Source organism: Crocodylus siamensis, chromosome 2 (genome assembly GCF_052110815.1).
Source record: "Crocodylus siamensis isolate JL-2025a chromosome 2, ASM5211081v1, whole genome shotgun sequence".
NCBI lineage: Eukaryota > Metazoa > Chordata > Crocodylia > Crocodylidae > Crocodylus > Crocodylus siamensis.
In genome coordinates this window covers 158,094,810-158,108,443 of record NC_143396.1, presented here as the reverse complement: position 1 = coordinate 158,108,443, position 13,634 = coordinate 158,094,810, and the positions used below count along the sequence as shown (strand labels likewise).

Sequence of the window (13,634 nt, the reverse complement as noted above, 5' to 3'; positions counted from 1 at the left end):
ATGTTCCCTGGGGTTGGGGGGGCAGCCATGGGGGCCTGGGGGTGCAAGTGGGGGATGGAGCCAGGTGGGGCAGCCATTGTGGGGGGGCTGCAGCAGCTAGCGGGGGATGGAGCCAGGTGGGGCAGCAATTGAGGGGCTGGGGTGGAGCATCTGGGCCTTGTGGGCAGGTGGTAGCCCACCTGCGGGGGCCTTTTGGCCCCTATTGGAGGGCTGTAGCCCCTGTGTGGGGGGCCTTAGCCCCTGTGGGGGGGCACCAAAATATATATTAATGTATTCATGACTTCATGAAACATATTTAGAGTTCATTTTATAATTATGATAGAGACACTGGTAGGCTTCTACATTGCTTTAACACTGTAAATATATCAATAAAACACTGCCCAACTGATCGCTGTCTCTGTCTCACTCTCTCTCTCTCTTTATAGTGGTCTTTTATTTTACTTGTGGAAGAACATGGATTTGTGAGTATTTTACAGAGTGACTTTGGGATTTTTTTTTTTATCAGGGATTTTTCAGTTTTCCAATAGGGAACACCAGAATTCCTGCTAGGACCCAGCCTGCTCAGAGCTGGCACCTTGGATACAGCTGGCTGTGGCTGACCTCCTGGCCAAATGGCATCAGGAGGACATGTTTTGACAGGTCAGACCAGGCCACCAGACCAGGAACATCTTCCGGGTGATAGCTGCCCAGATGGCCAGGCATGGGACACACATGGCAGTAGTGCCACACAGAAGCCAACTCTGCAGCCACTGCCCACTGGCAGCTGGCCCAGAGGGGCAGATGCCTCTACTGGCTGTGCAGTTCCCATCCAGCTCTGGCAGGTGTGCAGCAGGTCACAGCCAGGCAGCAGCCCCCACTTCCAGACTGCTGCAGTGGGTAGAGGGTGCAGGAAGACTCAGGGCTGCTTCACCAGTCCAGCTGGCACAAGGGATAGGTGCCAAATAGCCAGGCCTCAGAAGCTCCTGAGGGTGAGTAGTTCTGAGCTACATTCCAGGACAGCTTTTTGTACTGATGGGGCCAAGACAGGGCAGCTTTTTATACTGCTGGGGGCAGCACAGGTGCTGGCCCCGGGCTCTAGCTCCCCCTGGCTGCAGATCTGGGAGGAGCCAGGCAGGGTTATTTTGCCCCAAGTGACACAACAAAGTGCATGACTGAGCATGGGCACTGAGGTAAAAGCCCCAGCTCAAATTTGCACCATTTCTATTTGAGCTGCTGCAAGTGCACATGCTTGCATATGTGGACGTGCCCAAAGAATCCCCAGATGCCCCTCTTCTGCAAATCATTCTCTGCTTCTCAGAAGGAAAGAGGTATCCATCCAGGGTTAAGATGGTTTTAATTACTGATGAGTCACAAAAGACAATTATCTGCTTTGGTACTCATGGATATTTGTATCAAACTATTTTTGTCACTAGTTTTAAGAGGAAACACTCAAAATAAAGATCAGTGTCTTTGTACAATGGTTCATTTGATGCAACTGGAGCAACAGTTATATTTATAGTTCACGCTAAAAAAACAAAATGAAACAAAAAAACAACCCAAGAGTTGTGCTAGTATATCTTCACATTTCTACTGGAAATGTGCTGTGAGGTCATCTTTTCCGTGGCTTAAGAACTTATACATTACTCTTATACCAAATAAATTATGCTTTTTAGAAAAAATAGTGCACAGCCACGAAATCAAGGTGTCTGTCTGTCTATTCAGTCCTTTTGAAAGTCAGGAGACAGACCTTCTTTAGCTAGAGATACAACTGAGACCAGGTGTGAGTTTAATAAATTGTATAACGTTTACATTAACAAAATACAGCTAGATAAAAGTAAAATAATGCAAGAGGATGATAGGACAGTCATAAATTTAATCTTCTGAATTCCACATGTAATATTTCAAACTGGAACAGCTGAGCTATTGAAACATAATATTTCCTGGAAATAACTTATGAAATGAATAAACTAATAACATTTTCTCTGTGCAGAATAGAATTCACTACAAGTTTCAACCTTTTAATTCAGGTCAGTGTTCAACACTCAACTGCCTGATTGAAAAGCTAACACTTGTTTACAATGTGCACATTTATAAAGGTGAGTAAGGTTTATGAGTGGTGGGCTACAGAGATGCTCAACTCCTTTGAAAAGACTCTTCAGCTCAGAATTAGTAATAAAAACACAAACTGAGGTAAGCAGCTGGACCCCCATGGGCTAACTGAGTTTAATATTTAAACCTTAATGCTTTCAACATTCCCCCCCAACTAAATTGATTTTCACCCCAACCAAATTGCATAAGCAACTTCAACTTGCCTTCTAACTTCTACTGCATTAGGGACATACACCAAGCCACCTGCCATGTTCAACAATTCACGCTAACCTAATGCCTCAAAAACTGCAATCACCACAATCTACTAGACTTCTGCCCAAACATCATTGCTAATTAATTGAACAGAGATCATTGCTGGACAGAGAAATAGCTGTATGTAACTTCCATAACATAAGATTCATCAACATGTGCTTAATTCATCAAACATCCAAACCTGTAAGAACACTTCTGGCAATATGCATGGGTATTTAAAAAAAAAAAACAAAAAACAACAACCCTTAGTGTTCAAATGCAAGTGCAAAGTTAAAATTAAAATGTAGTATAATTTCCCTGGTGTGAAGAACATTTGATATTCAGGAAAAAATTAAAGTCCAGATAACATTTCACATTGTTTTCACAAGGGTGACCAATACTTAACCTGAAAAGTTACATATTATCTAGTGAGAGTGATAAAACTATTTCATTCTTAATTCTTGAAATAGTTTACCCAAAATTAAAAGAAGCTTAGGTCAGTGCCACATGACATGATGGCTATTCCACTCTGCTGGTATCAGAAGACAATTTCCTTATGGGCCAAGATACGGGTAAGAGGATTAATAGCATCTCATGGCTAGGATTTTGTCAGTAGGTTCTTCGAGATGGCCACCACATACTGAGGTTTTTCGTGTACACTTTCCAAATGTTTTTTCTGCCTTTAGCTTCCTCCAGACAGGAAAGGAGGTGCTTGAGAACTATTCTGTCCTGAGAAGTTAAGTGGAGATTCTGATATCTACCCTGCATTAAGGATATGTTGTACAGAGCTTGAGCAGCTATTACCAGAACAGTTGCTGTGTGACCAGGCTGGGGCCAGAGCAACTGCATACTCTGTGCCCCAGGCTGAAGCTGGGGCCGGAGCCATGCTGGAGCCAGAGGGTAAGTAGTGTAGGGTAGGCAAGGAAGGGCAGAGGTTGTGGGAGCAGAAGTGGTGGCAGAAGGGGGCAAACACTAGTAAGGGCAAATATCAGGGGGTACAGGCATGGAGGAACAAGCAGCAGGAGAAGGGTAGCAGGCACCATCAAGTAAGGGACAGGTGCTCTGGTGTGCAGATACTTAGGGGGCATGCTGTGGGGGGACAGGAAGCGGGGGGACAGGCAGCAGTCCTTAAAAATCGCACCTCCCAGGATGCTCACCACATCCTTATTACATTCCCCAGGGGATGGGAAAGAGGGAGAGATCCCACCATTAAGTAATCCCTAAGGGGCTTTCCTAGCATTCCATAACAACCAGTATATGTTAGATGATTAGAAGGATCCCAAATGAAACAGCTCTCAGCATACAGATCCCTTTACAGTTCCATGTCTTATCATTTCTTCTATGGATCAGTTCTTCTTTCTTCCTCCCTCAGACTCTACAAAAAAGATGGAGGAAAGGGGCTCTGAAAAACTGCAAGGCATGTTCCTTAAGTGTTTAACGACCAGAATCATTTTAAAAATATGAGTGCAAAGAAGACCTACATCATTTTTCCAAAGCAGTGTGAAAACACTTCGCCTAATAAAGTTGGCAAGCACAAGGGCAAAGAATTGTACAGTAGTTACACAGAGGTTGCTTAAGCTACCCTGTTAAGGAAATACTTCACAAGAAGGAGAAAGGGAGGAGACCTGCCTGTTGCAGAAAATATATTTTCTTGCTACCCTGCAGCACTCCAGGATGTGCAAGGCACATCCCAGCTCAAGCCACCAGGAAGAAAGCCCCATATACTCAGAACCCACCCCACAGTAGATCCTTAGTTCCCATCACTCAAGGTGATTTCCACCAGTTCACCAAAGTGTGCGAGAGGGGCACAGTCTCTAGCCCCCATGGAAGCAAACACCACTGGGGTGCCCTGGGGCAGAAGTGGCCTCCCCTGCCTTGCCCATAGGGCTGAAGTTGTCTCCTTCTTAGACCCTGGTTTTTCCTTCAAAGAATTTAAGTGTTCATAAATCATTCATCAGAACAAAAGTATTATTTAACAATATGTTTCAAGATGCAATTTGTTCATAAACAGTTCATAAATATGCTATAATGGAGCAATCATTGAACTCTTATTCATTTTGTCAGAAATAATCCAGAGACAGTAAACAAAATAAGAATAATATATAGTTGGAAAATAATTCAAAAGAAATTTGCTACATTTCACCTTTAACCTGTCCAACCAAAAACCAAGATTCCTCAAAATTTCTACACAAATAACTTACATACAATTTGGAGAGGAAGAATCTGGAAATTCCCAAATGCAGCATCTGTTTGAGTTCTACATGTTTTTCCTTCATTTATAGCAAAAATATCCAATAGGGAATGAGGTATAATATTTTTCAGGGTGTAAACGGGAAAAATAAGCCACATGCCACTAAAAAATATTTTTTTCCAGTGAGCAGGGATTGGGCCCCATTTACATTAGTTACTGTTACAAATTATGGTGATATTTAAGCTTATATTAGCTATTTAAATAAATAAATAAATAAATAAATAAATAACCCTCAGTCTTTGAGGATCCAGGAACTCCTTTAAGTAGGAACTCAGAAGTGAGAGCAAGGAATGGCTTCAGCCTCATACTTCAACTCTGGTTATGCCTATTGTGAGATTAAAAAGAGAAGGATGGCCCTGAACCCTACACAAAACTTGAGTTAACATGATTGAACAAGAATTGTCATTGGGCATTAGGAGAGGTCAAACAATTATTCGCAGTCATTGATTGATGGTGCCATATAGTGCAGAAATACAAAATAAAGGATCTGGTTTGTTCAGTGCCAATACCATGCTCTAAACAGAAAAGTATCAAGTACCAGGGCAGACTTTAAAAATAAAGTATGAAAGGTGGAAGTGTTAGATCATTTATTTTGGAGGAGTTATTTTTGGATTTGGGAGGAGAGGGCTTTTTTTTTCTGGTCTTACATTTGAAGACTCTGATGGATTTTCTTTCACAACAAAAAGCTTTGCTGAATATAACAAAAAGTGACAACTTGATTACATAACTAAACAAATAACCCTGGGGAAATGGATATGTTTCCAATCTGTTTAAGCATTCCTTCACATCTATTGTACCTACAATAGTTTAGCCATTAAAATATTAAAACAGTTTGTGTCTACAAAGGACAAAAACTATTTTCATTTTCTCTCTTACTGAAGAATATATTATAACAAGAGTCTGCATTCATATGCATATAATGCTATACTTCTAATAGGTACAAGACTTACCTCAGTTTGTGCCACTGATTGTACAGCATTGCTATTACTGAGATTTCAGCTAGGGACAGAAGTTACACATGAACTGGTTTAAGTGATCAGAAACTGGCCTAAACCTATAACAGAACAGAAGTTCAGTGCACATTAACCAGTTTCAAGATGGCCAAAACTGGTTTAAGGTAAGTCTGAGACTACCTTCAACCAGATTTAACTGATTTTAAAGCAAACCGGTCTATGCCAAGAGCAACAGCAAGGAGAGACTCATGACATAGCCAGGATCTGCTGCCACAGGAAGGTCCAAGGTGATGCCAGAGTGGCAGGTCCTCTGGCTCCTGTGTGACAGCAGTGAGAATAGGCAGGAGACACAGGTATAGGCCAGGGCATTACACATGTTGACAGAGTCCACACAGAAGCAACCTCGCTGCCAGGCCTTCCCCCCACCTGGTCCTAGATCCGGTTCTTGCTCCCCTCCCCCAACTCAGGACTCAGGAACCACAGTCTCATCATTGGACTGAGCATTACATACATATGCATATGCATGTAATGTTCAGTCACATATTTATATATAACACATATCAAGTCAAATCTTGGCTTTGAACCCTATGGATCACCTATTGTCAAGTTTGGTTTTTTTATAGAGGTGCACTGATATATCAGTAGCATATCAGATTGGCACTGATAAAAGGAAAATTAACATTATCAGCAATCAGATTTTTTTGGCCGGTGTAGCCGATAATGTCACCAATAAATGCCACTTGCATATGCATAGCTGCAGCATGCACACAGCCAGGAATGCAGCCTGGTCATTTGGAGAGATGTGTCTGACTGGTAAGTCTGTGTGGAGGAAGGGGTATGGAAGGGACAGACCAAGCCCCCCATGGTGAAGGAGGAGTTGAGGCAGGGGCAGGGGCAAGAGCTGCCCAGCCAGGGTGGTGAATGTGACCCTGCTGGGACTAGGATGGAACCATGAGTGGCTTGTCTTGGGGATGTGGGAGGTGGTGGAGGTGCCCCACACTGATGAGAGCACCCTCAGGGGAGGCATGGGGGGCATATACCCCCCAGATTTCTGTACAAGGCAGAGGCAGGCTGCCTGCTGCAGGCTCAGGACTGGGGACTGCGCCAGCCTCTTCTCAGTGAGGGCTGGGCTGGGGCTGTGCAGGCAGTGGCAGCCCTGGAGGGGTGGCTATGGGGAATTTCAGGGTGGCTGTAGTCCATCCCATAGCCATCCCTCCTAGCACCACCACCTGCCTCACCCCTGCCCACCCCAAGCACAGTCCCAGCCCAGCCCAGCCCCCCACACTGGGAAGAAGCTGGTGCAGCTCCTGGCCCCCAGCCCACAGTGGGCAGCACCCCACACACAAATCCAGGGGGCACATGCCCTCCATGCTTCCCCCCAGGGGTGTGCGCAGTGGCAGAAAGCTGACCCCCCTCCCCACCTCCCTATGTCCCGTGAACAAGTCACCTGCAGCTCCACCCTACTCCTGGTAGGGTTGCATTCACCGCCCTGGCTGGGCAGCACCAGTGCCTGCCCCTTCCCCTTTCTCTCCCTTGCTGTAGGGCCCTCAATCTCCCTCCCTCATGCTCCTTCCCCACCCCGACCCAGACTTACAAGTAAACTGCTGCTCTCCAAGTTGCCAGGGTGCATATCTGCCATAATATTGGTATTGCCAGATACGTCTGGTTAATGATTGGCCATCAGCCAAAACAAATCTTTAATCAGTGCACCCCTACTTTTTCATCATCCTAAAATATTGTTCCTGGCTTCCATAAATTAAAAATTAGCAATGCGGTAGTCATAAGTTGTTAAAAAGTAAATATTTACATTGCCACATCAAAAAATTCAAAATGCATAAACTAACTGTTGCTATTATGCTCAGAAGCACCATTCAAAACTCTGTTCATCTTTGGATCATTATATTCTTAATTTCCCCTTCACTCAGCCTTTTTTAGTTCAAAATTTTCTTAAATTATTTAACTTAGAAAAGCACCCTTTCTAACCATAGGTGGTGGAAGGCCAGGTATAACAGGGTTCTGGTAAACCCTGTTACATAGGGAGATAGTGTCGCGGCTGCCCGAGAATGGAGGTGGAATGGCAGCAGGATGATATTATTGAAACAAAGCCAGCTGTGGGGAATCACCCAGCTGGAAAGGATTGAGCAGAGCAGTGTGGAGGCAGAGGATAGCACTGATAAAAACGGGCACCTGATAAAATGAAACTGCCTGAGAGGGCAGTGAGGAAACTAACAATTCCAATGGAGGACTGGGAGGATGAAGAATGCTGGACCCAAACTTGCCACAGCCAAGTGGGCAGTGTACCGGCAGGTGAGACTGGAGATTTCTACTTACTGCAGCAGTCAGCTGTGAAGAGGACGGTCCAAGGAGAGACTCAGGCACCCTAAAAGAGAAAAGAAGAGAGAAAGTTAGTAGGAGGAAGTTGGCTTCAAAACGTTACTTTACAGACTATACTAGTTTCTGTTGCACTGGTATCTGGGTTTGTGATTGTCTGGGCTGGGAATCTAAAATAAACAATATGGTTATTTAAGTTCAGCACACTGTGGATATCCGGTCTTTGCTTTGTTCAAAATTAATCTTTAATTCTCTCACATCAAAGGCGTGGCAGGAGAGCTCCTGAATGAGGTGGAGAGGGACTCCAACCCCAGGGCTGATAGGACTTAGCCCCCCCAAATGCAGAGCAATAGTGGCAGTGCAGAGGGCCACAGGGCAGCCTTGGTGTGGACTCCAGGTAGCTGCAGCAGGGGACATTCACAGACACAGACACACAGCCACAGCCTGCACACAGCCAGGATCACAGCCCAGTGGCATATGGAGCACTGCCTACCACAGCAGGCAAGTCTGTGAAGGGAAGGGTGTGTGGGGAGGGTTAGATCAAAGCCCCCACAGTGAGGGAGGGAGTGGGGCAGGGGCTGGGGTGAATAGTGACCCAGGGCAGGTCATGGAATGGTAGGAGCCCTAGGTGCCTCAACAAGGGATGCAGGGGTGCTTCCACCACTGAGCGCACTCCGGGAGATGCATGGGGGAGTACATGCTCCCCACATTTGTGCAGGGTGAAGGCAGGCTGTTCCTGAGAGCTGTGCCCCACTGCGACTGCCTTGGGGGCCACATGATGCCATGGGCTTGATGCCACCAGACACCTGGTGGGGGCAGGCACATAAGATCACATGGCTCCCCAGGCAGTAGCAGTGGGATGCAGAGCCCCAGCCTGCAGTGGCAGTTCACCTCCACCCCACATACAAATCTGGGGGGCACGTGCCCCCCCATACCCTCTGGGTTGTGTGCAGTGGCAGGAACCCCCCACATTCCTGGAAAAGCTGCCTGGGCTCCAACAATCCCACAACCTGAGCACCATTTACCTCAGCCTCTGTCTCTGTCCCACTCTGTCCCTCACTGTAGGTCCCCCCACACACCCCTTCCCTCTCGCACCACCCCTTTCCCTCCACAGACTTACGTGTTGGTAGTGTGTGCATCTCTGTGTGCATCTGTGTGTGTGTACTCAGCCTCCCCCCATAATATTTTCTCTCTCCACCTATGTTTCTATCTAATGTTATAAAAAGAGAAAGTGTTCATCTGATCCACTGTGACTGTTTCATTTTGCAAAGCAAGAACTGGAGACAATCTCAACAACTTAACCTGGGTCCACTGGGGGATGGAGACCCCAGTGGAGGTAAGTGGGGAAGAGGTAAATACTCCAGACGTGGCCTCACCAGTGTCAAATAGAAGGGAAGAATCACTTCCCTCAATCTGCCAACAATGATTCTACTCATCCAATCCACTATGCCATTAGACTTCTTCACAACAAGGGTACACTGTTGGCTAATATTCAACTTATTGTCCACTATAACTCCCAGGTCCTTTTCTGCAGAGCTACTGCTTAACTAGTCAGTCTCTATACTGGTGCATGGGACTGTTCCATCCTAAGTGTGTAACTTTTCACTTCTCCTTATTGAGCCACATGAGATTTCTTTTGATCCAATCATCCAATTTGTCAAAGTCTCTCTGAATCCTAGCCCTACCCTCTACTACTTATCGACAGCTTTGTGTCATCTGCAAACTTGCTGAGGGTGCACTCCATCTCATCCTCCAGGTTATTTATGAAGACATTGAACAAAACTAGCCCCAGGACCAACCCCTGGGGCACGCCACTTGAAACTGGCTGCCACCTAGACATTGAGCCATTGAGTGCTATCCTTTGAGTCTAGTGATCCATTCAATTTTCTATCTGCCTTACAACCCATACTTCCTTAGTTTGCTTGTGATAATGTAGGGAGACTGTAACAAAAGCCTTGCTAAAATCAAGGTATATCATGCCCACTGCTCTCCCCAGATCTATAGAGCCAGTCATCTCATGATAGAAGACAATCAGGTTGGCCAGGTATGACTTGCCCATGGTGAATGCATGCTGATTGTTCCTAATTACCAAGTGCTTAGAAATGGATTCCTTGAGGACCTGCTCCAAGATTCTCCCAGGGACTGGGGTGAAGCTGGCCAATTTGTAGTTCCCTGGATCCTCCTTCTTCCCTTTCTTAAAGATGGGTACATCATTCGGGACCTCTCCCAATCACCATGTGTTTTCAAAAATAATGCCAAGTGGCTCTGCAAACATATTAGCCAATTCCCCCAGCACCGTCAGGTGCATCCTATCCAGCCCTATGGTCTTGTACACATCCAGCTTTTCTAAATAGTCCCTAACTTGTTCCTTTGCCACTGATGGCAGTACAGTTTAGGGAGAAGGTGAGCAGCCAAGTGCAGTAGTCTGAGAACTGACCTTGTCTGTGAAGACTAAGGTGAAAACTCTTTCACCTTGGCTTCTTTGACCACAGGATGCTCTTCCAAGAAGAAGACTTGCTAGGAAGAGACAAAATCCACCTAACAAAGAATTGCTAGGAAGAGACAGGTCCATCTGATGAAGAGAAGGAAAAACATCTTCATGGACAGGCTCACTAACCTAGTGAAGACAGCTTTAAACTAGGTTCACTAAGGGATGGAGATGGGAGTCCTGGAGTAAGTGGGGAAATGGGTGCCCTAGAGGAAGCACAAGCAGGAAGTGGTAACAAGGGAATCCTTCTCATTCTTCCTGAGACAGCACAATCAGCTAATTACCTCAAGTGCCTGTACAAAATGCATGGAGTCTGGGAAACAAGGAGGAAGAATTGGAAATCCTCTCAGAGTCAAGGAACTATGATGTGATTGGAATAACAGAGACTTGGTGGGATATTTCGCATGATTGGACCACTGTCATGGATGGGTAGAAACTGTTCAGGAAGGACAGGCAGGGGAGAAAAGCAGGAGTTGTGCTTTGTGTAAAAGAGTGTTATGATTGCTCAGAGCTTCAGTATGAAACTGGAAGTAGACCTGTGGAAAGTATCTGGGTTAGGGTCAGAGTGGAGACCAAAAAGGGTGATATCATGGTGGGGGTTTGCTATAAGCCACCAAACCAGGCAAATGAGGTAGATGAGGCTTTCTTCAAATAGCTAGGAGAAGTTTCCCAGTCACAGGCCCTGGTTCTCATGGAGAACTTCAATCATCCTGAGATCTGTTGTGAGGGTGATGTAGCAGTACATGGGCAATCCAGGAAGTTTTTGGAAAGTGTTGGGGACAACTTCCTGGTGCAAGTGTTGAAGAGGCCATCTAGGGGCTGTGCTCTTCTTGACTTGCTGATCACAAACAGGGAAGAATTGATGAGCAATTGTTGGCTACAAAGGAACAACTCATGGGATCATAATTAATTCTAGTTTATTGGATGGGATGTGAAGTTACCAATAAAATCATAAATGCAATCTTTGAGTTATGGGTGGTACTGGTCACCTTGGCACATACACACACTCATTCAAACCCATGTAGTATAGTGTGTAGTGGCTGCTGTAGTGATTGTGAGCACTGGTGTCAGTATATCTACCTATCTGAGGCCCTGGAGTCTGCTGTTGATGGTCAGCTTCCTTCAAGGTGATGTCTTCTCCAGAAGGGGATCACCTGCTTGGCCTTCTGTCTTGGTAGGTCAGGCGCTGGATGAGAGGGCACCGCTGAGGGTCACACTTCACTGTCTTTTATCCCTTTCTGGCAGACTTGTGTGTTCCCCCAGCATCATCTTGGCTAACTAATCCAGAGGTCGCTGTCCCATCAGGGTCTTGTGTAGCACCTGACAGCTGTTAGTCACAGGGGTCTCTGCTTGCTGGTTCCTGAAGTTTTGGGAGTCCACCCTTGACTTAATGGCTGTATTGTCATGGGTTACAAAAACAGTCCATAGGGTGAGTGCTCAGTTCCAGAAATCAGTTCTTTAGCTTGATTAGCTTAAAATGGAGTTCCTTTGGTTAGGCTATTGTCTACTGATAATCATCATTCACTCACATTCACTCAACACATTTTATCACTTCACAATTATAATTTCGATGCAGTTTTAACAATCGTCTAGGGTGTAACTTCATTCTACAGGGAGTACATTCCTTAAAAGTTTAAAAGTATAACATATAAAATACAAAATCCCATGGTAAAGATGAGACAGATGAAATATGAAAATACACTGTGAGAAATATATAAAAATGCAATGTGAGGTATTGAGGATCAAAGGCTACTAGGGACAGTAAGTGAGTTTGGTTAGCACAGGATATATTTACAGGCCTTGCAGTGAATATTTAGTTCTTTTGTTTTCTTTAGTGACACTGGACTTAATTGATATGTAGATGTAGTTTCTCAGTTTCTCCTGCAGAAAGCCACTTCAGCTTTCTGGCTTGCTCTGAGTCTTGTCACACCCATGCAATGAGTATGCTAGGTCTTTACCAATACTGAGAAGGAAAAGAAATGCCCAAAATTGGTGGGGGGGAGAGAGAACATTGCAGGCAACAAGGGGCTTCTGTTATATCCATGTCCAAAAGGGAAATGTACAAAGGGGGCTTTCTGCTATACAATGTAGTAGTGTGGGGCAAGTTGGGCAGCAGTGACCACAAGATGACTGAGTTCAGGATCCTCGAGGAAAGGAAGGAAGGAGACCATCAGAGTAAAGGACCCTGGACTTCAGAAAAGCAGACCTTGATCCACTCAGAGAACTGATGGGCAGGATCCCCCTGTCCAGGAGAACTGACTGTACTTTAAGAAACCTTAGAGGGCACAGGAACAAGCCATCCTGATGTGTAACACTGGCAAGTATGGCAGAAGCCCAGCTTGGCTTAGCAGGGAACTCTTCACTAAGTTAAAACACAAAAAGGAAGCTTACAGGAAGTGGAAACTTGGACAAACAAGTAGGGGGGAGTATAAGAGTATTGCTTGGACATACAGGGACAAAATCAGGAAAACCAAAATGCAACTGGAGTTGCAGCTAGCAAGGCACATGTGTCACATCCAGATGAGCATAGGAGTTTGGTTCCTCGTAGACAAATAGCAGTGGCATACCTTGCCTGCTGCTACTTGTCCCTGGGGAAAGTCTGTGCCACACACGCTTTGGCATGCAGCAACTTACCCTGGGTGGGATAGGGGAGGCTGGGACCAGCAACTGTGCTGGCCTATTACAAATTACGCTCTTAAAGCCATGTACACTTCACTGTAGGCTGGGGCAATGATCACGCAGAGCAAGTATCCAAAGTCAGATACAGAATCTTTATTCGCTGCAGCGAGGTGCCTCCAAGGAGGGACCCTACCTACCAGATATAATACTATTTTATACTTTGTTAGTATGTCAGCATTAGTTCATGATTAGCTCGTGCTCATAGAAATACCCAATCATCTATTAACTAAATCACTATTTTATCCAATCAAGCGGCACTGTGAGCGTGAACACCGAAGTTTAACTCTCGTGACTACATGCCCCATATATTTTTGCCAAGATGTATCTTATCTTAAAAACAATCTTTGTACAAACTTCAAGGTTTCTCTGTTGATGAGACTCCTCTGTTGACTGGATCCAGCTAGTTTCATATTTTATCAGTAACCCTTACACAGTACCCCTCTTCCCTCCCAGCCATCTCGTAAGTGCTGTGTCCACTTTTATGAAATGGAAAGGACAAAGAAATGGCCTCACTTTTAGCACTACAAAGCCTTGCTTTAGCCCTACAAGATTCATATGCAACATGGCCCCAGCAGCCTTACCTGGGGTCCTCTGCAGCAGTGGCAATTGCGCC

General features: G+C 45.3%; 1 long non-coding RNA gene across 2 annotated transcripts in view; it reads right to left on the bottom strand.

The window, feature by feature from the left end:
• Positions 1-1,160: 1,160 nt before the first annotated feature.
• LOC149870960 (uncharacterized) overlaps positions 1,161-13,634 on the bottom strand; it is a 41,530-nt gene continuing 29,056 nt past the window's right edge. For both annotated transcript variants that reach the window (XR_016440162.1, XR_016440163.1), the window contains 2 exons: positions 7,855-7,903; positions 1,161-3,694 (listed from right to left, as the gene is read on the bottom strand). This is a non-coding gene — a long non-coding RNA (uncharacterized LOC149870960). The remainder of the gene's footprint in view (positions 3,695-7,854; positions 7,904-13,634) is intronic.